At 40.3% G+C, this 25234-nt stretch overlaps 1 long non-coding RNA gene across 1 annotated transcript in view; it reads left to right on the top strand.

Moving 5' to 3' along the window:
* Positions 1–22609, top strand: part of LOC101677078 — a 102876-nt gene extending 80267 nt beyond the window's left edge. The window contains exon 3 of the long non-coding RNA XR_199216.2: positions 22366–22609. This is a non-coding gene — a long non-coding RNA (uncharacterized LOC101677078). The remainder of the gene's footprint in view (positions 1–22365) is intronic.
* The last annotated feature ends 2625 nt before the right edge of the window (positions 22610–25234 follow it).

The raw sequence follows: 25234 nt of genomic DNA, 5'->3' as shown, positions 1-25234 counted from the left end.
CAGTGCTCATCACCACACGAGTCCTCCTTAATACCCATCACCTGGCTACCCCACTCCTGACCCCCTCCCCTCTGAAATCCTCAGTTTGTTTCCTGGAGCCCAGAGTCTTTCATGGTTCTTCTCCCTCTCCGATTTCTCCTCCTTCAATTTTCCCTCCCTTCCCCTGTGGTCCTCTGTGTTATTCCTTATGTTCCACATATGAGTGAAACCATATGATAATTGACTTTCTCTGCTTGACTTATTTCACTCAGCATAATCTCCTCCAGTCCCATCTATGTTGATGCAAAAGTTGGATATTTATCTTTTCTGATGGCTGAGTAATATTCCATTGTATATATGAACCACATCTTCTTTATCCATTCATCTACTGAAGGACATATTTGCTCCTTCCACAGTTTGGCTATTGTAGACATTGCTGCTGTGAACATCAGGGAGCATGTGCCCCTTCTTTTCACTACGTCTGTATCTTTGGGGTAAACACCTAGTAATGAAATTGCTGGGTCATAGGGTAGCTCTATTTTTAACATCCTAAGGAACATCCATACTGTTTTCCAGGGTGGCTGTACCAGCTTGCATTCCTACCAACAGTGTAAAAGAGAAATAGAAGGAAAACTTCCAAACTCATTCTATGAGGCCAGCATTAGCCTGATCCCAAAACCAGCAAAGACCCCATCAAAAAGAAGAATTACAGACCAATATCTCTGATGAACACGGGTGCAAAAATGCTCAGCAAGATCTTAGCCAATAGGATCCAAAAGTACATTAAAAGGATTATTCACCAGGACCAAGTGGGATTTATTCCTGGGATGCAAGGGTGGTTCAACATTTGCAAATCAATCAACGTGATAGAGCACAGTAAGAAAAGAAGAGACAAGAACTACATGATCCTCTCAAGTGAGGCAGAAAAAGCATTTGACAAAATACAACATCCTTTCCTGATTAAAACTCTTCAGAGTATAGGGATAGAGGGAACATTCCTCAATATCATAAAAGCCATCTATGAAAAGCCCACAGCGAGTTATCATTCTCAATGGGGAAAAGAAGTCAAAATTCTCTCTTCGCAGATGACATGATACTTTATGTGGAAACCCCAGAAGACTCCACCCCCAAATTACTAGAACTCATACAGCAATTCAACCATGTGACAGGATACAAAATCAAAGCACAGAAATCAGTTGCATTTCTATACACCAACAATGAGACAGGAGACAGAGAAATTAAGGAGCTGATCCTCTTTATCACTGCACCCAAACCCCTAAGATACCTGGGAATAAATCTAACCGAAGAGGTAAAGGATATATACTCTAGAAACTACAGAACACATCTGAAAGAAATTCAGGAAGTCACAGAAATATGGAAAAACATTCTATGCTCATGGGTTGGAAGAATAAACATTGTAAAAATGTCTGTGCTGCCCAGAGCAATTTTTAACTACTTTTAAAAAAAAATCTGTATATTCTGCTCACCAAACTCAGGAGTCATGATCACTATGAGTTGTCATTTTGATTCCACAGTGTCAAGTAATCATTTGTTATTTGTTGAAAAAATAAATTTATAAAGAGACAAATGGGTGAAAAGGAAATACTGGCGTGTTTTCTGAACTGCATCACCATTTCTAATGAACACAGAGGTGACCACAGAGAAGTAGAGCCATTTCAGACAGAAAGGTTGGGGATGTAACCTTTGTGACATCAACCACTGCATGCTGTAAAACCCTATCTGTGTTCATATATGACTCTGTCACACAGTAGTGTATAATTTAACAACCCCGAGCTTGTTTACTTGTGTAAAATGGGAAAAACAATGTTTCACAGAATTATTACCAGCTATAATAGCTAACAAATAGCTTTAGGTTATATATTTTAACATAATATACACATGAGCAGTGATGACTATCACTGTTATCTCTGTGACAAGCCATTTTCTCTTCTAAATGATATTGGATCGCTTTACAGCCAGCAGAGAGAGCAAATAATCGAAAGTAGTTTATTCTTTCATAGCTTGTGGAAACAAATGTAACACAGTTGTTGTTTCTGTTTTTGTCCCCCCCCCCCCAAGATCACCTTGAATTTGCTATAAGGAAGTAAAGGCAATTTTGCAGGTAAAAAACAGTTCATTCACTGAAGGAAAAACTTTATATTTGTGATTTATTTTTATGATTTACTTTTATGAACAATCTGGGAACAAAAAGAACTTATTTTATGTGGGTGTTACTTTTATACTAACTTTAAAAGGTGCATATATAAAGATTCTGAATTATGTTATCCATCTGAGAGCTCTTAGATACTTTTTTTCTGGAAGATTTAGGAATTAAAATGAAATTTGGTGGAATATAATTTGAAGTATGATTTTAGGTTGAAATTGGGGTCTGTGAGATTTTGAAAAGAGATATCCCTTTTGGCAAAGAGAAAACGCTTGACATACATTTGCGATTGGGCAGGCTGCTTCTAGAATGATGCGAGAACTGTGGCTAGAAAACCAGGACAGTTACACTGGCTGGGTTAACCGTGAGAGCTCTGCATCTCTTCTACCCGCTCAGTCCTGGGTCATGGTAGCTGTATCCTTGGCTGTTGGGCTGGAAGGCGCGTGATGAGCAAATGTCTCATCAAACAGCCAAGATGGTAGAACCAGTGCGCTTTGAGGTCAGACAGTAGATCTTACCATAAGAGAAAGCCCATAAACAATATGCGGAAGGGATGCCATCTCCACCTGCTGAATTCACTTCAGTTCCTTCAAGTCGTTATTTGAGGACGTGCAGCTTGCAAAGCCCATACTTTAAAACTGGCTTCATCACCCCCACCCCCTGTCTTAAGCTGTATCCGAGAGGATTTATCCTTATTGATGTCTGTGGAAGGAGATTTTCTTTTCAAGTGCTTGGGAGCTTTCCACGATGTCCTGTGGATGCTTCAAAATAAAGCCTTCTCTTTTTGAATCCTTTCCTTTCCTTAGACAGAATTGCCTCTGTAATTTCTTCTTTTTACTGTTAAAAAGAGAAAAAGAAAAAGAAAAAAGCAGCAGAAGGAATCTAGCTGGAGACTGCAGCCCGGGTGTTCCAGAAGACAACTGCTGTCATCGGTTGTTAACAGCGGTACTGCCATCATTTCCCCACAGATTGGAAATCGACTTTTCCTCTCAACATTTTCCTTGGTGGCTGGGGAAATTAACAGATTCAGTGATTTTAATGAAATGACCATTTAAACGTCAAGTACTGGCCTCAAAGAGAAACTAGAGTTTTTTCTGAAGCATCTCTTTCCTGAGCCAAGTTCTTGCATCATCTAAATGGTTCCACGTGTGAGTGCGAGTGTTTAAATGCCAGATCATTCAAACGCTGTTCTTGATATAAATTTTTGCATCAAGAAGTCTTGCACGTGATTTAAACTGTAGCCTATTTAATGACAATCAATAAGGGAAATATGCTCAGTGGTGTTAAACTGCTGTTAACTGATTGGAGAAATCTGGAAAAAAAATTGCATGCTAGCCGTATGTAACTACTCAGGAAAAAGAAAGGGTTTCCAAGGAAATCAATCTTGTTCTCAACCATTGTGGTGAGTTTTGGAACATTCAAGAATCTTCCAGTGGTTACTGGAATATTGTAGCAATATGAGTGACAAGTTAGGATGAGCAAATAGCCTCCATGAGTACAAGTAACTGGATTACAGACATGAACAGGCTGACTCTGTTGATACCAACATTCTGTAGGAATACTTGGCAATACTTTGAGAACATTTAAAATGTGCCCATTCCTTGTCCCCACAATTCCATTTCCGAACATATATCCTAATGGAATTTAGGAAGCATGCAAAGATTCATTTACAAGGGCGTTCACTGTAGAATAGCACTTTTTTTTTTTTTTAAGATTTTATGTATTTATTTGACAGAGAGACAGAGATCACAAGTAGGCAGAGAGGCAGGCAGAGAGAGGGGGGGGGGAAGCAGGCTCCCTGCTGAGCAGAGAGCCCTATGAGAGGCTCGATCCCAGGACCCTGAGATCATGACCTGAATGAAAGGCAGAGGCTTAACCCACTGAGCCACCCAGGCACCCCTAGAATAACACTTCTAATAACCATTTGTGTCATTGGGAACATCTGGTGATCAGAATCACTTCTTCAGGAGGTAGATTTGCTTTGGGACCTACTTTACATTTGAACCATTTTAGTAAGGATACTGAGTAACAATCCCTAGAATCCTTTTCAGTAGATGGTGGTACTGAGAACCAAATTGTCAGAAAGAAAAATCAGGGGAACTCCAGTAAGGAAAAGTCTCCTCCATCTTCATTCCTATATTTGTTGCTGGTAGCCACAAAATGTCCTTAAGTTCTGTGAATGGGACCAGTGTTGTACTCTCTTTTTACCTCTATTATGCCTGGAGTCCAGGAGTCATGATATGGATCAAAGAGCAAATAGCCATGTATTATGGGCTATAATGGAAAACAAACCATATCACCCATCCTTCAGATGCACCACTTTTATAATTTCCAAAGAATGTTACTTCTCAACCATTGCTATGCCTGCTAATTGGCAAACTGGCACACAGCCAATTTGTACATCTGGGTTTCCTGCTACCACTGTGTCCCAAAGCTTATGAACTTTAACCCCATCAGTGCTTATACCTTTATTACTAAACCTGTATCACCTTTTAGATATAGGTCTTTAGAGGCAAGTAAACTCAGAATGAAGGTGACTGAAGTCTGGAGAAATAATTTCCATGGAGATGGGGTTAAAGGACCTTGCTTTTGTGTGAATTAATAATTCATTGGTTTGGTTTACTTTGTTCAGACTGTGGGTATAGTTCATGCTGCATGAGTCAATTTCAGATTTTCATTTCACTCCGAATTATGTAGATTTTGCATTCAACAACAAATTTTTTTTTAAACTAATTCACTGTTCCAATAGAAACCTACTGAGCTTAGTAGACCCCAAAGTAAGAGTGCCTCCAAAATTCCCAAAGTACTACAGTAAATTTCCCATGGCATCTCCTTATTAACATGCTCAGTCCTTTCAAGTTCTCATTCTTCCACATGGGCAAAGTTGAAGGGTTTATCTTCCTCTATGATAGTACTTTGTAAAACCTTCATCATAGCGCTTAGGGTATTATAAGGGCACTATTTGTTTTGTTTTTTTGGTAGTAGTAGACTTTGTGCTCCTTAAATAACGATCACTTACTCATCTTTGCACATCCCAATCCTCTGTGTACCATAAAATAGGCAACCAATGGGTTAAATACATGGGGCATGAATGAGGAGATAACCATAAGAATTGGACATTCTCCTTGTGAAGCAATGCCATAGGATGGAACGGCCATTTACTGTTAAGGGTAAACTTAATGTCTGTACTGGCAGTGATAAAAAGCAGGAAAGGAAAGCAATGATATTTTATAGCAGCCATTTAATGATCTATAAGGCTGGAAGAAAAGCTGGATTTTTTTTGCCCTCTATTGTGTAAGTCAATTTGATCAAGAAGATACCTTACAGCTCTTTGTTGGGACATTTTTATGCATATGCAGTAAGTGCTCAATCTCGTCAGATAACTTTTTTCAATAAAATTGCAGCTAACTTCTGCACAAAGCTGATACCATTCTGCCACTCAGAAATCTTACACCGTATCAGTCACTGCACCAACCACCAGCCAGCACACCCAAGCTCGTCTGGAGCAATGAGCAGTCAGTCGGTAGTGGATTTTATTTCAAAACCACAGTGTAATTGAATAAGCTTTTACTTTCTTAGGCACTAGATAAAACACTGTTTGAATGTATCATTACTAAAAAAAAAAGTAGTCTTCCTGCATTTTTTTCCTCTTCTACTTACATCTCTTTATTTCCCCATCATCTGAGGCTTCAGTATTCACATATAATTTAAGGAGAAAATGTCTTATAATGATAGGATCAAGGAACTAGAAGGTAGCCTGAAATTCATGTGGTAAAACACATTGGGTTAAAAACTCATCTTTAGCTCTAGGACTTGGGAGGGAGAAAGCTAGACACTTCTTCATTCTTAGGAGGCCAGCTCAATAGCAAAAATACGTGAAGTGTAAATTAAGTGTCAGACAATACACTGGATTCCTGGTGGGTGTTGGAGACAGAAAGATGAATGAGTTGAAGTGGCTTTGCTTGAGGGGTTCAGAGACCAGAAGGAGAAACAGACAATATGATAAATGATAAAGACATCCATAGGGGACTTTGGGACCCTAGAGGAGGTATAGGTATGGTTCCATTTCTTTTCTTTCTTTCTTTTTTTTTTTTTTTTTTTTTTTTTTTTGCTTTGGGATTTTATCACTTGTACCTAAGGGGTACATGTTCCTGGCTACTATGGTCTCTCAGTCCCAGTAATACTGCTCATCATTCCCTATTCTTTGTGACCTACACAACCTCTCTCTTGGGATCCAGGGCTATGTGCCTGTCCTTTGATTCCTGCCCTCCTCTTGGTTGAGGGGCAGTATGAATTTCTGTTGCTGGACTACATCTGGAAACCCAGGGTTTTGAAACTGGCCATCTGGCTCATCTGGTTTCACATTTCTGGACTTTTCACCCAGGTTTCTTCTCTGTCTCTTCCCAGGTCCCAACCACAGCAACTCAGTCACAGAAATCTGTAGGCAAGTTGGTGAATGTAGCTGCTGGATAGGGACTTAGGTCTCCTGCTTTTTTAAAGTCAGTGGATTTATTGTGATGTCAAGGACCCCAAGGGGACACCTAGTCCTCTTCGGTTGCCCCTTGATAAGGCTGAGGAGGTACAGTAGAATGCAAATGTAATTAAGCAAGTCATTTTATATTTACTGAATGAGCATTTCTTCGTTACTTGGGGTTGTCAAATACAAAGATAGGAATTGAAAACCCAGAAATGCCCTCATGTAATGGATAGCCAAACAGGGGAATGAAACCAAATAGTTAACATGGCGCTGTCAAGAAAGCTAAATGGAGACTTGGAAGGGGCACAGGAGGGAGCTGGAGAGCTGAAGAAATTTCCACAGAAGGGATTACATTTCAACTGGGTCTTAAAAGACAGTACTTCATCAAGAAACATGGAGCATGTTCAAAGGCACTGGCATTAGAAACAACGCAATATAATTGGGGAATGACATTAATGACATTAATGTAGCTATGGGAGAAGGATAAGTTTCAAGTGATTGACAAGCTTTGCACTGTCTTCCTCCTGCCTGTGCATTCCCTTAGTTAGTTTCTCCTCTCTTCAGTGGAGATTTCCCATTTCCTCTCTTCTTGCCAGAGGTCATATTTGTAATAACTCACTACTGGCAAAATGTTAATTTCAACATGTTTTTGGGAAAAAATGTTACATTTCTAACTCTGACCATGGAGGCTAAACTTACGTTATTCAACGGATCTGAAAGAACTAATACAATTTTTTAAAGAAGAGTGATTTATTTACTTGAGAGGAGCAGGGAGAAGGAGCAGAGGGAGAGGGAGAAAGAGTTTTAAGCGGATGGTACTGAGCGTGGAGCCCAATGCAGAGCTCGATCTCACAACCCTGAGATGACAACCTGAGCCGAAACCAAGAGTCAGTTGCTTAACCTACTACGCCACCCAGGCACCCCAGAACTAATACAATTTTTTAAAAAGTGAGATTTATCCAGCAGTTTACAGCAAAAGAGTAGCTCAAACATACCTGGTGTGTCAGATTTCTAGTTTCCATCATACAGCAGCCTATACACAAGTATAGACAAGCTCTAGTAAGAGATGTCACACCCATAAAATGGCCTTGACAGCTTCTAATCATCAAGGAGAGCCTTTGTGTTCTTAAACTGAAATGCATGATGAGTAAGAAGATGATTCTTACTACAAGCATTCACACTTTCAGAATTTCAATTTTTCAAGACTGAAGATGAACAAATTGGAAAGAGATGGACTAAACCAGTGATTCTCAAGCCAGATGTCTCTCAGAACCACACATGGAACTTGTTAAAAATAAAGGGGTGGGTGAAGATCTGGAAATATATAAATTTATAAAAACATAAATATAAATATATATAAGTGTGTGTGATATGTGTGTGTGTGTGTGTGTGTGTGTATGTATGTTTGGTAATTCCACAGATGACTTGGTACACAGTTACATTTGTAAATTCTGGGATTCAATGACTGATTATGGATACACCCAGTCATATGGCTGTTAGGCAATTTTCTGGGTAAATAACTAAGTGATGTAAAAAATCCTTCCACCTATTCAAGATTGTTGCCTATGAAAAGAACTTGTTGAAATAGAATGCCCAAATGTTTTAATTGTCAAAGATTGTTTTGAAAACCATTATCATTAAACTCTAACCATCCTGCTAGTTCAATAAAACAACACATACACAATATATACAAAATATATGGTTTGGGGCGTCTGGGTGGCTCAGTCGGTTAAAGCCTCTGCCTTCGGCTCAGGTCATGATCCCAGGGTTCTGGGATCGAGCCCCACGTCGGGCTCTCTGCTCAGCGGGGAGCCTGCTTCCTCCTCTCTCTCTCTCTACCTGCCTCTCTGCCTGCTTGTAATCTCTGTCTGTCAAATGAATGGATAAAATCTTTAAAAAAAATATATATATATATGGTTCAATGTAACAAAAACCGAATCCATAGCTCACCTGTTGTTTCTGTTCTTCTCATTCCTGTTGGTAATACTTCTGTTACTTTGGGCCCCTAATTCACAAATGCCTTCTACCCCCAGGCAAATTCATGCAGGAATGTGCTATTATTAGTATAGAGTTACCTTCTTTGGGTGGAAGCAGGTGTCTTTAAGTTGTACAGCATCTATAAGAATTAGAGAAAAAAGATTAACTTTCTGCTATTGTCAATTCACACATGGTTGGTTGTTTAAAAAAGTACTGTGTTAAGACATTGAACAAAAAAATTATGAGGTTTATAATAGAAAATCAACTTAAACATGAACTCTCAAATAACATAAAATGACATATGTGATTTCTTTAATGACACTTCAAGTGTGTATACTGAAGGGAGGACCAAGAGGACCAAACTCGTGATGTCTAGGTCAGAGAATGAAGGTAAACAAAGGAGAAAAGCGTTCTGGAGAGACAATTTTTCCAAAGCAGAAGGCAGGGGGGGTTGTTGCCAGAAAATATAAGGTGCCTGGCAGATAAAAACAATATCGGTCCACTATAATTAGAAATCAGATTACATTGTGATTTATTTGTTTCCCTAAAACTACAATTAAAGTAGGGGTACACAAAATAAGCCTGTTTCATTTAACTTTGTGTTTGAGATATTTTTTAGAGTGGAACACCAAGGTATGCATACACTAGCCACTTGAAAAATACAGGAAGCAAAAGAAGAAGGTGTGTAGGCAGGTATTTTCCAGCATGAGAAAGCTGTGTTGATATGTTTCAAAGAGGAATATTGTTTCTGATGTATGCTACATTAGTTGGGAAAATTATTATAAAACAGTATGGTTTTGTCAGTGAAGTGCTAAGATTTGCATGTGAGATGAAAATGAGTGGTTGTTTTGGTTGCTTTCCCAATCAAATCTACTGTTCATTTGTGTCAAAGCTGTTTCTATTAAAGTAAGCAGAATCAGACACTCTACTTTCAGTGAGTAACAAATGCAGTGAGAGGTTGCAAGTTCTTATGTGCCGGAGTATAAGCATTTTCTATGGGCACCATCTTGCAAGGCCAGCAGTTTGTCCAGTAGCAACAGTTTAGAAACTTAATTGATGACTAAGCCACCAAATATCCTAACCCCATTTTGCTCTTCTGCTCTCTTTACTCTCACTTTGATTCTTACATTTTTCTTTCATATGTTCTCTTCCCATTCAGCACAGTAAAATCCATACAAAACAGGGCCTGGGTGGCTCAGTTGGTTGAAAGCCTGCCTTTGGCTCAGGTCATGATCTCAGAGTCCTGGGATCGAGTCCCACATGGAGCTCCCTTCTCAGTGGGGAGCCTGCTCCCTCTCACTCTGCTGCTCCACCTGCTGCTCAGGCTTGCTTGCTCTCTCTCACTCTCTCTTAAATAAATAAATAAATAAATACTCTTAAAAAAAATCCATACAAAACCCCATTTTCCATTCTTCTCGCCTCACATTACCTATTTTCTCTATTTTATTACAGTAATCACCTTTTCTTGTTTCTTATCTTTTCCTTTTTCTCCTTGCCCCTCAAAACCCCAATTACTTTCCATTTCTTGTCTAGATGATTATGGAGTTGGAGAAGTGTACTGAAAAAAGGGTTAGGGAAAATTAAAAAAAAAAATAATAATGAGGGACAAAAAAACAAAAGAGAATAAAAGAAAAATGAGAAAAGAAAGCCCCAAAAGAGTAGGTTGCTTTGGTATAAAAATAGAGACTAATGCAGGACTTGCACTTTTGAGACTAAATAGAAGAGGTCATGGTCACTGGCTATTTGCAAAGCTTTTAGGCTGCCTTCTGAAGGCAAGCAGATATGTGGAAGGGAATTCCTCAAAGTGTCTAAAGTGATAGACACTCTCCACAGCTTGGAAAGTAGCTTTTTTTTTTTGAGAGTGCGAGAGAGCACAAACAAGCAGGAGGGGTACAAGGAGAGAGAGAAGCAGCCTGCCAAGCAAGGAACCCAATACAGGATTCCATCCCAGGACTCTGGGATCATGACCTGAGCTGAAGGCAGACACTTAACTGACTGAGACACCCAGGTGCCCTGGAAAGTAACTTTAATATAAAGACCCCCAGGTGGGATGTGGGAGGAACAGGAAAATAGAATAATGAGTTTTGACACTAGAATAGAACTTGGAAATGTAGAAAAATGAAAAGATATGACAAATATTAAAAATAATGTCATTGCTTAGATATAACATTGCTTTCTGTGGACAAAATTTTCACTGAAAACATAAAAGTGGTCATGGTTTTGAAGAATCTTTGGTTATAAAAGTGTAAAGGTTTAATAACTGTACTTGGGGTTTGCTCAGTAATTTTGTGAAATTCACTTTTACATTTAATAAAAGAAGCAAATAGAAATTGGTGTCTAAATGTAGACTTCAAAAAAGATGGTGGTTTTGAGGCATATACACCCTAAATTCACAGGGATTTGGCAACTCTGACACATCTGGAGGCCTTTGTGGGAAGAAGCGAGATTTAGTACACCAGCGGAAATAAGATTTAATTTCAGCTGTAATACACACTTGTCCTGTGACTTGCACAAATTGTGGGTTTTGTTTGCAGTCTCTCAACTGTGAATTGGGGAGGAGATAATGAGCAGAAGCAAGTGGGCTTACTATGAAATGGATTTCAATAAATAGTAAAGCTGTACAATGTGAGGCATTCTTAAATATCCAACATATGTATTCATATTAGGTGGGCTTTTCCCAAAATCCTTTTCTTGTTAATTTCTATGTTGATTGCATCATTGTCAGAAAGATGGCCTGCATGACTACTGGTTTAGAATGTATGGAGATTTTCTTCCTAGACCACTAACTGGTGAATTTTTCTGTCAAGCTGCCTTACATACTTGAGAATAATCTGTATTTTCTGAAGCATTTTCTCTCTCTAATCAAGTTTGGTGACTGTTAATCAAAGGTATTAGAGCTTTTTTTGTTTGTTTTTCACTTTGATTTTCTGTGTAAAAATCTCCCACAGTGATTGTGGGTTTGTCAAATTTTGCTTGTCTTTATCTCAGTTTTGGTTTATATATCTTGAAACTATGTTGTTAAGTATATATAAAGGCTCACAACTGTTAAATTTCTGGTGGATTACACTTTACGATCAATAATAAATACTCTTCTTTCTCTTTTTGAAGGTTTTTGTTTTGTTTGGCCTCCCAGTTAATTTTGTCAGAAATTAAAATTGCTGTATTTGCCTGCCTTTCAGTGGTGTTGATTCACAATATTGCTTCCCCTTCCTTTATTTTCAAGCTTTCTGGGCCACTGTCCTAGGTCTCTTGTGGACAGCCTAAAGGTAGACAGTATTTATTTCATCAGATTCTTCAAGTACTTTGTCTTTCATAGAAGATTTTTATTCAATCACCTTTATTATAATTTCTAGTATATTTGGCCTTAATTTCATTATATATTTCTTATTCTTTGTTATCTAGTTATTATGATTTCTTATTTTTCTTTCTCACTTTTCTGTGCTCTGTTTGTTTTCTCTTTGAGCAATTTTTTCCTTTAGTGGTTTGGAAATTTTATCCCCTATTCCATTTCTCCACTGATTCTCTTCACTTTTTTTTTTTTTTAATGTCCCACTGATTTTTTTTTAATTAAAAAAAAAATAAACCTTGTATTCAATTATCATTTACATATGGAAAACAGTGCAAGAGCACCTAGGTGGCTCAGTCGGTTAAGCATGAGACTCGATTTTGGCTCAGGCCATGATCTCAGGGTCCTAGGATTGAACCCCTTGTCCGCCTCCATGCTCAAGAGGCATCTGCTTGAGATTCTCTCCCTTTGCCCCTCTTCTCGCTCATGCGCACTCCTTCTCTAATAAATATTCTTTTAAAAAAGTGTGCAAATAAATTTTCACGAGTTGAATGCCTGTGTGTTACCAGAACCCAGATCATGGCATGAACAATGAACAACCCGCAGTTCCTCTCCAGAGATCCTTCCTGGTGACTATCCCTCTGCCTGGGGAACTTTTCAAGACCTGAGATTAGTTTTGCCGATTTGTGAACTCTATGTAAATCCAATCATACTCTTGTATTTGGCTTCTTTTGCTTAACATACTGCTTCTGACATTTACACACGGTATTTCATGCAGCCATAATTTGTTCATCCTCATTGCTGTGCAGCATAGAGCATGCAGTATTTCCCTGAATATCTCTGCAGGTCAGCTACCCAGTTTACTGTTCACCATCCTTTTGAGGTGTTTTTTGCCTTTATAAATAATGATGCCATGAATCTGCTTGAACCTGTCGTAGAGTGAGTACATGATGCATTTCAACATGGGGAGTGCATCTCGGCATGGAAGTCAAGTGTCACACAGTCCGTGTATGTCCAGCTTTAGTGGGCTTCGGGTAGGTTTAGTAGAACTGTTTTACCACTAGTTTCCCAGAATGGGTGGACCATGGAATACTCCTCAGAATCCTCAGTTTGTGTAGGAAAGTTTCAGTTGTTCCACATCCTCGCCAAAACTTTATTTCCATCTTTTTCCATTTTAGTCACTGTGGTGAGGGTATAACAATATCACTTTGGAGTGGGAATTTTCATTGCCTTGATGGCTATGAACTTGAAGACTTTTTCAACTTCACTAGTCATTTGGATATCCTCTTGTGTGACTTCTTTGCTAATTTTTCTATTGTGTTATCTGCCTCTTTGCTTATGCTTATGATATGTAGAATATCTAAGGATATTCAACATATGAGTTACATGTGGATATATGTATTGCAAGTTTATTCTTGAGTTTTATGCCTTGGTGAACAGAATCTTCCACTTTAACATAGCAAAATTTATAACTCCTCCTTTATGATTAGCCCTTTTTTGCTTTCAATTTATGAACTCTTTACTTACTTTACTTGAAAAAGATACTTTATTCTTAAAATTTTTTAAAGATTTTGTTTATTTATTTGAGAAAGAGAGAGAGATAGCAACAGAGATAGTAAGAGTGAGCCCAGGAAGGGGGAGAGGGAGAAGCAGGCTCGAGCTGAGCAGCAAGCCTGACACAGGGCTCTGATGCCAGCATCCTGGGAACATAACCTGAGCTGAAAGCAGACGCTTAACCGACTGAGCCAGCTAGGAGGCCTTATTCTTAAATTTTTTTTTTTTTAAAGATTTTATTTATTTATTTGACAGACAGAAATCACAAGTAGGCAGAGAGGCAGGCAGAGAGAGAGAGGAGGAAGCAGGCTCCCTGCTGAGCAGAGAGCCCGATGTGGGACTCGATCCCAGGACCCTGAGATCATGACCTGAGCCGAAGGCAGCGACTTAACCCACTGAACCACCCAGGCGCCCCTTAAATTTTTAATACACATATTTAATCATATTTTTCTGGGAATGTTAATAGTTAGAGTAAGAATAAATTTACTTCCTTTCTCCTCTCTTCCATGTTGAGCTGTCCTGTCAACTTAGACTGTTACTGTCTCTTTTTCTATTTTATGGTAGTTATTATTCTATTTTACTTCATTTCCACTTATTTTCTTAATTATATGATTCTATTTTATGCTATTGTGTTTCTATTTTCTTTTTCCATTTTCTATTTTTATTGTGTTCTTTTTCTATTTTTATTTTCTATTTATACACAAAGTAAATCTTAGAGTTCATCCTGATTTATCTTTGTATATGTATTTTTCTGCATCTATTTATATCTTTACACTGATGTGACTACTTCCCCAACACACATTTCCAGTACTCCAGAAGGCTCCTATATATAACCCATTGTACTAAGATCTAGAGTGGTTTATTACACATCAGTTGATAGCTGATACAACTCCCTCATACATATTAATTTACTCCAAGAACAGACATAGTTTTCTTCCTTAACATTTCAGAGCACATAGTGTATTAACCAAGATAGGCTAGATTATACTGAGTTAACAAAAAAAAAAAAAAAAAAAAAAAAAAAAGAAAGAAAAGAAAAGAAAAAACAAATGTGAGCAGTTTACACTAAAAACACTTATTTCTTTTCATGCCACATTTTCTGTTCATCTTGGTCATTCAGAACAAAGCCTGAGGGAGATTTTGTTCCAGTGTGAGTTTCCACATGTTTGGGTTTTATTAGGGGGCACTCCACTTTCAGTACAAATTTCTGGGTTAGTCAGGGTAGCTTAAGTTAATTTCCTCCCCTTAATTTCTGCCTCCCCTCCTCTGCTTTGGTATTTTATTTATTAACTTTTCAAAAAGATTTTATTTATTTGACAGACAGAGATCACAAGTGGTCAGAGAGAGAGGAGGGGAAGCAGGCTCCCGCTGAGCAGAGACCCCCCCCCACCACCACCACTGCAGGGCTCGATTCCAGGACCTGAGATCATGACCTGAGCCAAAGGCAGAGGCTTTAACCCACTGAGCCAACCAGGCGCCCCTGCTTTGGTATTTTAGATACTGGGTAGTTCTAGTTTTGTATCTAAACTTTATGGTCTCTGAAGCCAAGTTTCTCTTGTATTGAAAATGGATACCCTGCTGTCCCTTGTCAGTGTAGCTCACCAACTGTAACAATACAGCACTCTGGTGGGGTGAGGGGTGTCGATGAGGGGGGAGGCTCTGGGGTAGATGGTTTATGGGCAATCTCTATACTTTCCTCTCAATTTTGCTGGGAACCTAAAACTGTCAAAAAAATAGATCTACAAATAATAAAGAAAATGGATATCCTGTTGTTACCCATCTTATTAGGGTAGCTGTGAGAATGATATGATTATGGGTGTGTATGTAAGAAGATCAGAGTGTTTTTAAGACATCTGCAAATTCTCTAATTCCTCTGCCATCAAGACATGGAGTGTATGTCCCTTCCTCTCAAACTGGGACAGGGCTTTGTAATTATCTTGTTGGATAGAAGGTGGCAACATGACACTTGAAGGCTTCTGAGTCCATAATGGAAAAGGCCATGCAGTTTCCCTCTCTTGGGGGTCCCACTCTGAGATTCTTCAGCTGCCAAATTAGATGTCTAGCTCATGCAAGGGCACCATGTGGAGAGATGTGAGAGAAGGAGACAGAACGATAGATATAGATAGATAGATGGATGATAGAGAAGGATGTCTGAACTCTAGTTGGTACAGTCCACAACTTTTGAATCTTCTAGCCCAGGTACCCTATGAATGAAGAAGTTTCCAGATGGCTGATGCCCTAATCACTGTCTGCACCTGTATGTGAGAGTCCAAGGATGAACAACCCAAGAGCCCAGTCAACCCTCAGAACTTTGAGAAATAATAATGTTAAATCATTGTTGCTTTATGCCATTATTTTTGTTATACAGGATAACCAGAGCAGGGCTTACAAGGTATTATTCTAAGTATTTCTAGATTGACTTAACTCATTCAATTCTCACAGTTCGATGATGTTTCCCACTTTACATTCTAGACAGCTGATGTATAGATAAGTTAAATGCATCAGGTGCCTTTTTTTCAAATAAACTCAAATATGGTAGTATAAAATAATGACTCTGCTGATTTGGGTCCAGCTCACCTGATATTTACTGGCCTCATTCACGCATCTGAAATTTGCTGTTGGCTCATTGCTGTCTGGGGAGTCTATGATGGCCTCACTCATATTTCTGGCATTCATTCATTGTCATCGGGGGATACTGGGGGGGCAGAGCCATGTGGCCTCTCATTATCTAGCGGGCTCTGGACTTGTGTAGCATTCTAGGAGAATGAGTAGAGCATTCAAGGGCTCCTGAGGCCTGACCTCATGATGGGTCTGGTGTCATCTCCACTGTACTTTGTTCATTAGGTCAGGTCACAGGGCCATCCCAGAGTCAAGGTGTGAGGAAAATAAAATTCTCTTGTTGATGGCAAATCATATTGCAAAGGGTGAGCTACAAAAGAGGAGATTCTTGGGCCACTGTGCAACAACACATCCTCTGACATAACTTGCCCACTGTTACCCAGGTCATAAGTGACAGAAGCCAGATCTGAACCCAGGCAGTAAGGCTCTGGAGGGCATAACACTGACTACGACACTGTACTGAGTAAAGGAGAGCTGTTATTGGCTCTTGGGGAAAGTCATCTTAAAAGACAGGCTCCTATATCAAATCAGGAGCCTAAGGCTTTCATACCATGGTGGAGCAGGGTTCAAATCTTTGCATGACCACTTTGCAGCTCTTTGTTGTGGGGTAAATTACTCAAACTCCTTAAACCTCAATTTCCTCATATTTGTAAGATTAAATAAGATCATAAGGTACAGGCAATTCTGCTGTAATGCAACATAGGCATTTCTAAAAACCACTGTGCCATGCAAAATTGCACAATAAAAACTACAGGGCTCATGGAAAACGTGAGGTTGAGGCATAACACCAAGCCATCGATGACACACATTAAAACAAAGAATAAGACCTTAACGAAAATGGCAATGCAATTTTACATGATTTATGGTGAATATATGAACATTACAGTAAATGTGGCTTCATATTAGAAAAAGGACCCGGGCTTTGTGTGTGAGATCGGGTGTTGGCAAGGGTTGCAACTTGCGAGCAATTATGGAGTGGTGGATGGGTGGGGGTTCTGAAGTCAGATGACATATGGTGACGCTGGGCATGGAGGAGCTGCCCCATGACAGGTGGGGAACCGAGACAGTTGGTAGACATCTGAAGCATGTGCGCTGACGCTCGGCAGGTGTTCTTAAGTGGTTTCAGCTGAGCAGAGTTTTTTGGTTTCACCTAGTATTTCTTCCAGAGAAAACTGTGCATAAAAAAGTGAAATTGAGGGGCACCTGGGTAGCTCAGTGGGTTAAGTCTCTGCCTTCAGCTCATGTCGTGATCTCAGGGTCCTGGGATCAAGCCCCACATTGGGCTCTCTGCTCGGCGGGAAGCCTGCTTCTCCTCTCTCTCTGCCTATCTCTCTGCCTACTTGTGATCTCTGTCTGTCAGATAAATAAATAAAATCGTTTAAAAAAAAGTGAAATTGATGTTATTTTCAAATGGTTCCCTAATATAGCAATCGTTTTGGAACAAGTTTGGGTTTTCAAAATATGCATTTGAACAGAATTGACAGTAGAGCTGTTAGCATATGTCTAACATTTATTACCTCTCGATAATCATTAGCTCATCACTGTTAGCCATGAAGACTCGCCAAATGTCAAAAAAGAGATATAACCTATTCAGCAGCATGAATGCATGTGAGGCGAGGATGTGTAGGTGTCCAGCAAGGAATCTAGAAAAACAAAGGACAGTGAGCAAGAACTGTCAATGGGTTTCCAGCACTGGCCAGAGGATCCAAGTGTCCTGTCTTCCTAGGCAGGTAAATTTCAAAGTCAGATCCCATGATGGCAGTCATAAAGGTCAGACAACTTTGTCCTCCTGCTCCCAGTCTGCACTTACCCAGTCACCCTGTGATTGTGAAGTTCCTCCTCGTGTTGTTAGGAGGCTGTCTTCTCTTGCTGACATAAACATTCTGAACCTCTTGGCAGTTGCATTTCTTAGTGTAAATTGCTAAATTGGCACTCGGTTTCGTACATCAGTCTCTTGTAAATTCCAGGGATTAATCAAGTACAAGCACACTGACATATTCCATTTTCTGGACCTGCAAAGCTGAGGAGCAGATGCTGGAATGCCATGACCCCACGAAGAGACAGAATCCTGCCAGGCTTGGCAGCTGCCTCCCAGATGACATAGTTGCCTGCTCTCTGACTGTACGGAGTACTGGCGTGGAACTGCCCTACATCTAGATGCACACGTGTGGGGACAGACATAAAGCAGGCTCTCCTGAAGATTCTCTTATAGTAGCCCCAGTTTCTTTGTTCGCTAGTAATTAGCTTCAGTCACTGGGCTCTGGACCTCAAGGCACTGCATCTTCACTTACGACGCTTGGATTCGGGGGAGCTGACTTTGAATGGATTTGCACCTGCAAATACTGATTTTTCTCTTTCTTCAGGGGGCAAATTACCTTAGAAAGAAAAGGAGTATGACATTCAGCTGTCTATTCTCTATTCATTTGGAACCAAACCTGAGCTAACAAAAGCACACATGATTAGTGTCATCAAAGAGAAGTTAGAGTGAAATAGACTCTTTTCTTCTTTTGCTTCATAGCAATACTGTCAGACGTCTAACTCGACGATTGGGTCTGAAATGCATGGCTTGTGAAGATGCCAGATTTGTAATCTTGTCTCTTACCGACAGGGAGAATCTGTAGGCTTTACCTATGGAGGAACACATACTATCACAAATAAACCAAAGATGTAGGCGGACATTTGCTGTCAGTTGAAGGCAAAAATAATTGGCCAATTAGGTAAATCGGAACCATGACCATTATCTGAAATCTTTCAAAACTTGTAAAGTTCAACGCTATCAGTATCTGTCATCTCCTAAGAATACCTTAGTATTCAAACTAATTCAATTGTGGTTTGCATATTTATAGGACAAAACATCAGTTCTCTCTGGTTGTATGCATTGTCACTGTCTTTAGGTATTCCCTCAAAAGCTGTTATTTGTTCAACAAACATTTATCAAATGTGGTAACGAATTCCAGGCACCATATTTTGGACTAAGGATATAACAATTGTATGATCCTTGGTCTGTAAGAGCTTGAAGTTTGGTTGAGGCAAAATACAAATAAATCAATACTTGTTATGCAATTCCTTAATTTATGTATTCAACAAATCTTTATTGAGCACCCAGGTGCTAGGAGTTACTCTGAATATGGTGAATGCAATCATGAATCTGGGGGACAAGCCCTCACTTTGCAAGGCTTGTATTGTAGGAAAAAGTGAATGAATAAGTACAAGTAATCAAATAAACAAGATGATCTCAGGTGGCTGTAAGTGCTACGAACAAAATAAAACAGGGGGAATTAATACAGAACAAGTAGGGAGGGTAGTATTACTAGAGCAGCTTCCCTGGGAGAGTGACATTTGTGCTGAGATCTGAATATCAGGGAGTGGCCAGCTGTGAGGATCTGGGGGAGGCGGTTTTCATGGTGGGGGGCAGCAATTTCAAAAGCCCAGAGAGAGCAAGTTTGGCCTGTATGGGGGCACCCTAAGTGATCAGTGTGGCTGCAGCAGGACTGGGTAGCACCTGGGGTCAAGGATGGAGGCAGGGGCCTCAAGACTTTGGTAAAGCATTGTAGTTTGAAGATAAATAGATAGAAGTTCCTGGTGGTCACTGAACATTGGAATAGCCTGACTCATGTTTTTAAAAGATCATTCTGGCAGATTTGCACAGGGGCTAGATGGAAGCCAGTGGACATAGGGGAATCTGCTATAATCCAGTGGGGACATGGTTATGGCAAAACACAGTCTCTGCAGTGATTAGGTGACACGGTAATTGACGCTAGAAAAGGGGCACAGAGGTGCAGTGCAGCCACTGGGTGGCTCAGTGGGTTAAGCCTCTGCCCCCGTCTCAGGTCATGATCCCAGGGTCCAGGGATTGAGCCCCACATCGGGCTCTCTGCTCAGCAGGGAGCCTGCTTTCTCCTCTCTCTCTGCCTGCCTCTCTGCCTACTTGTGATCTCTGCCTGTTAAATAAATAAATAAAAATCTTTAAAAAAATTTAAAGAAAAATGCTGCATAGAATCGCTTCTCAGCCTTTTGGCTAAGATCAAGTGAAAAGCTGCATAGGAAAAGAAGCACGAGAGCACAGATGCGAGGAGGAGTAATGTCCACATGGAGGACTAGCACCGTGATTGGCACACATCTGTAAAGGGTCAGAAGGTAAACGTTTTAGGCTTTAAGGGCTACACGGTTACACCTATTGCCACTAGTCAACTCTGCTGTTATGGCTCAAAAGCAGCCACAGACAATGCACAAATGAGTGGGTGCAGCTGTGTTCCCCTAAAACCTTATTTATGAAAACACGCACCATTGGCTGTGCCTGTAGGCTGTAGTTGGGCCACCTCTGGTCTAGGGTTATTGTCTCTGGCACGGATGAATTTTTTCTTCTCCTCCCTTGTGTCTCCTGGCACTTCTCTTCATCCTTACTCTTCTGGTTTTACCTGAACTTTGAGAACTGAGCTATTTTTCCTACATTATTTGAATAATTTACCGTGACATCAGCTATGATATCTCCAACCCTCCCTCAAATCCACTCAGATGATTAGTCTGATGGCCTGTTAGAGATATATGGTCTGAAACTTGCCCAAGATTCACAGTAGCTTCTTGGTGAAAAGCCCATAGCAGTCTTCATTTCTTACTGGCTGCTCTATCTTCCAAGTTGGCTTTCTGGCACTGAAAGTGATTGATTACAATGATATTGGAGTCACATTTTATTAGTCATTGTCTTCAGCTCCTGGATCAAACAGCAAGTTCTACTGACACTTCCTCATAAAACTTTCTACCCACTTCTTACCCTCTACATAGGTCGGTACCCAACCAGGACAAAAAATCCCACTGTATTTAACAGTGAACAGAGTGACTTGGTGTCACCCGTGATGAGGCTGACAGGCTACCCAGGGAGCAGTAAGCTCTCTCCAAGATTAGTCACAGTGAGAAGCCGCTGCCAACCCCAACAGGAGCAGGGTGGGGACAAAGGAGGGAACCAGGCTTACTGGCGTCCAAGGGCTGGAGTCACCAGTTGGCAGGTAGAATCCACAGCAGGCCTACTTGGCAGGAGCTGGAGCCATAAGGAGAGATGACCATCGCTGAGACAATGCCTAGGATCAGTGAAGTAGAGGACAAAACAACTAGAATTCATTCTTTCTCCTGCTCCACAATCCCCTGCTTGTTCTATCACTGGCTAAACTGACACAGAAGCCAGCTGATGCAAGGGACTGAGAACAGTGGGACCAAGCAGAGCAGAGGAAGGGCAAGGAGTGGATTTGGGGTGAACAAACCCCACACCCACTCATCCTCTCTTCCTTTTGCCAGCAGTGTGCATCAGGGAGACTCCCTGTCCTACTCCTGTCTGACCCTGATGGCACCTCACCAAGTCCCCTTTGCTAAACTGACTTATTCTTCCTGCTGTGGTCTTCCATGTGATCCAGACTTGGTCATACCCCTAGCCAACTTGCATGGCTGAACTCAAGTCACACCTCTTTCTCGAAATGTTTTGGATCACTCCAAAACTCCCCAGTAGACTATTCCTTTGGAAACAGTGCTTTACTTTGAAACCATGTATTGTTTCCAATAAGACCCAGATAATTGATCAGATATTTTCCTATACTGGATCTAAACATTTCTTTCAAGTATAGTTTTCTCAAGTGCAAGGACCATACCTTCTATATCTTTGTATTACCATGGGCCTACTGCATAGAGAGGTATAAGTAGGGGCCAAACAAATGCTCATTGACTGAGTAGATTTAAAAATGACAGACCTCTAAAAGTAAGAAAAGAATCTCATTTGCCTAGTTTACAGTATCTTGAGTAGTTACAAAGAGACTCTTGTAGTCAGAAAGATAACTTGGTTGGAATAAAGGTTTGCAGAGATAACAAAGTGTGAAGGAGACTTGAAATCCTTTCCAAGAAGGAAAGCTGAGTGGAAAATGCACATATATGCACGCGCGCACACACACACACACATACAGTGGTTGCCAAGAGCAACCATCAGGTTGACAGAGAGAATAACAGGTCCTAGGATCAGAGAGTGCTCTGGCTGCAGACAGAGTGAAATATACTGATCAGGGCGCCTGGGTGGCTCAGTGGGTTAAGCCTCTGCCTTCGGCTCAGGTCATGATCTCAGGGTCCTGGGATAGAGTCCCGCATCGGGCTCTCTGCTCAGCAGGAAGCCTGCTTCCCTTTCCCTCTCTCTGCCTGCCTCTCTGCCTACCTGTGATCTCTGTCTATCAAATAAGTAAATAAAATCTTAAAAAAAAAAAAAAGAAATGTGCTGATCACATACAGAACAATGAAAATATGCAGTAGTTGGTCTTACACGTGTGTTTTTAAAAGTTCTTAGAGGGGCAGCTACCGGAGAAGTCTCCTGCACACTCTCTAAGGGACCCACTATCAAGAGGCATGTTTGTCAGAAGGAAGCCTGCTTCACAATCAGTTTCCCCAGGCCCAGACTGCCCATCTGTGATGTGAGCTGTTTGGAGGAAAAGAGTTTGGAATTTGCCCAACCAAGCACCAGGCACAGACTGCCTCAGAGCCAGAGGTGACCCAAATTTCCTCACCATTCACAGCCGAAAGGACAGCCTCAGGTGAGCTCTCCCTGGATGGCCTGGGATATCCTCCTTGGGTGAGTCAGCATTCAAACTTTGTAACTTTGTGTAAACATTCTCCTCACATCTCCGGGAGCACACACTACCCAGGCATCTTCACTGTATCCTTGGACAGCCCTTCCACATCTCACACAGGTACCCCTTGTAGAAAGACCAGAAGCAAGTCTTCACTGGTTTCTTCTGGTGACTGACATCTTGCAAAACCAGCCTCCAGCCCGCCAGCCCTTGGGGTGATGGCATAAAGATGTAACTATGTCAGTAAGATCTCAATGACTCTACTGAGGGAACTCCCTCTGAGAGAGGTACCTGCCCTTCAAGAAACAAAGTCATAGTGCTCTTCCCAAGACACAAAGAATGAGAGTCTAGTGATCTGGAGGAGGGCATCCTTGACTCCAGGTGGCACCGGGAGCATGACAGAAATGGTGGCAGTAGTTTGGTTTATATACTGAGATATCACACAGCCTTCTTTAAAGTGATGACCTGGGGACATCTGAAGGGAGATTGCTTGTATCCCACAACTTCTGAGACCTAGGAAACATTTGTATTGTGTACATAAGTTCTTCGGTGGATTCTTGGAAATACTTGCGGAAGGTCAACCTTCCTCTCTGGGTAAGAGCATTTTCAACTAAGGAGCAATGGGGAGTCTTCCAAGTAGGAGTTTCATGGGATTAATATTACTACAGTTACACGCTCAGTTGGCTGGTGATGCCCAGAACACCTGGGGTCCATGAAGAGTTTCCTAACAGTGAGAATGGACTCCAGATGGGATGGTCTCCAGGGAAAGTGAGTTCTTGAGTGACTCAAGCCCAGACACATCTAGTACGCAGGGATTAATGAGGAGATCTGGGTTTCCTTTTCAGGAGGGGTCCTAGGACTCCTGAAGTCCCTCCTAATTTATCAAAATCAAAATCTCAAAATCAAAATCAAAGTCCCTTCTAATTCTCAAAATCAAAAGTTCATCTAAATTCTGTAGAATATTTTTATTGGACAGCCTTGCAGAGTTCTGTTTTCTGTCCCTTGGACGTTACTGTGTTGTCATGAGGCAGCATGTCTTTCACACTTCAGCCATAAGTTCTTATTTTCATAGTCAAGAATGTGGGGGAACACAAGGACAGAGTGGCAACAGAAAGGAAACCCAAGAGGAAGCTTTGGAAAAACAAATCTTCTGTAGGCATATAGATCTTATAGGCGTTTAGTTCACAGTTGCTTTTAGGATACTGGATGGCTGCCTAAAATCTGTGCAGCAGTAAGCAAGGAACTTCAAGTGCAAAGTTATGCTCTCCATCGTTCCCACTTGCCCGTATGGCCACAACAGAATTATGCAATCGACAAGATATTTTTACAGATTTTCTCAGTTGGGCAGCACATTGATCATTCGGGGACTTATTGAGGAAAATTGTCAGTTAGTCGACATTTCTACATTGATAAGCTGACTCCATGGCTAACCTAGTCCAAATAACTAGACAGCAAAGAGTGTCAACAGTTTATGATCTGATGGATCACTTGAGATAAGAAATCAAATTACCATTCAAATGAATTGATAAAGTTGAAATATGTGAAGAGAAGCAGTCTTCTCCTCAGAAAAGTCCACTATCTTATTTGAATCCTAAGATAGGAGACTGTTAGAGCAGAAAGTTAAGTGATAATATAGTAAAATTAAGTTCCTCAGTAAAATGGAAGAATTAGGACAATATTATGGATGTGGTGACTTGCAGCTCTCGGGCTTTGCATGCCCAGATGGCCATGAGATGGGATTGACATCCTACTTGGTGCCAGGGGAAAATGACATTTTGCAAAACAAACACACCAACCAAACCAACAATCAGTTCTAAATTAATATGCCATTTGTGAGCTTCATTTTCTTTTATCATGTTCTTACAAGTTAATGGTCAAGACAGGAATCTACTGCTAGAGCTGTCATTTCCTTTAGTTTATTGAAATATCTTCATATGGAATGAGAACTTCAGCTACTATTCTATTGTGTGTGTGTGTGTGTGTGTGCGTGCACATGCATGCATGAAAAGCTTTTGTTTGTAATATTAATTCTTCTACTGGATATTTTATAGTGTAGATAACTTATCAACTTTTATTTTATCTTCATAAAATATCACTTTATGCTTCTTGTGTAAATATTAAAAACCTCAGGTTGTTACTGCATGAAATTTATTCATCCTTTGCAAAGAAATTGGAAGAGCCAATTGATTGCAGATAACATATTAAATATAAAAGTTATTATCACCTCCATTTTATGAAACCCACTTTTGCCCTTTACTTTCACCTAAAATTGGTTTTATCCCATTGTTCAGATTCAGTGCCAAAACTCAAAATTTTCTTCCCTCTGATCAGTTCTCAGTAAAAAATAAATAAGTAAATACATTAGAGAATTGAAAAAAGGAGCAGAATATATAAGCCAGGATGTTACAGTCTTCTCAAAATAGTTATGGGATTCAGGTGTGTTTTAAGTTTGGGTCTCTGTTTTCTAGATATGGCTTTAATTCTTTGACATAAAATGTTTTGACTTGGCCACTGGAAATGCTTTCAATCAGTTGTCGTACAGTATTTTTCATTTTCAACTTTAGTTTAAGAATGTATTCTGT

Source organism: Mustela putorius, unplaced genomic scaffold (genome assembly GCF_011764305.1).
Source record: "Mustela putorius furo isolate JIRA1106 unplaced genomic scaffold, ASM1176430v1.1 tig00003909_pilon_pilon_pilon, whole genome shotgun sequence".
NCBI classification, from domain to species: domain Eukaryota; kingdom Metazoa; phylum Chordata; class Mammalia; order Carnivora; family Mustelidae; genus Mustela; species Mustela putorius.
The sequence above is the reverse complement of the archived record's forward strand: the minus strand, read 5'-3'. Positions and strand labels throughout refer to the sequence as shown.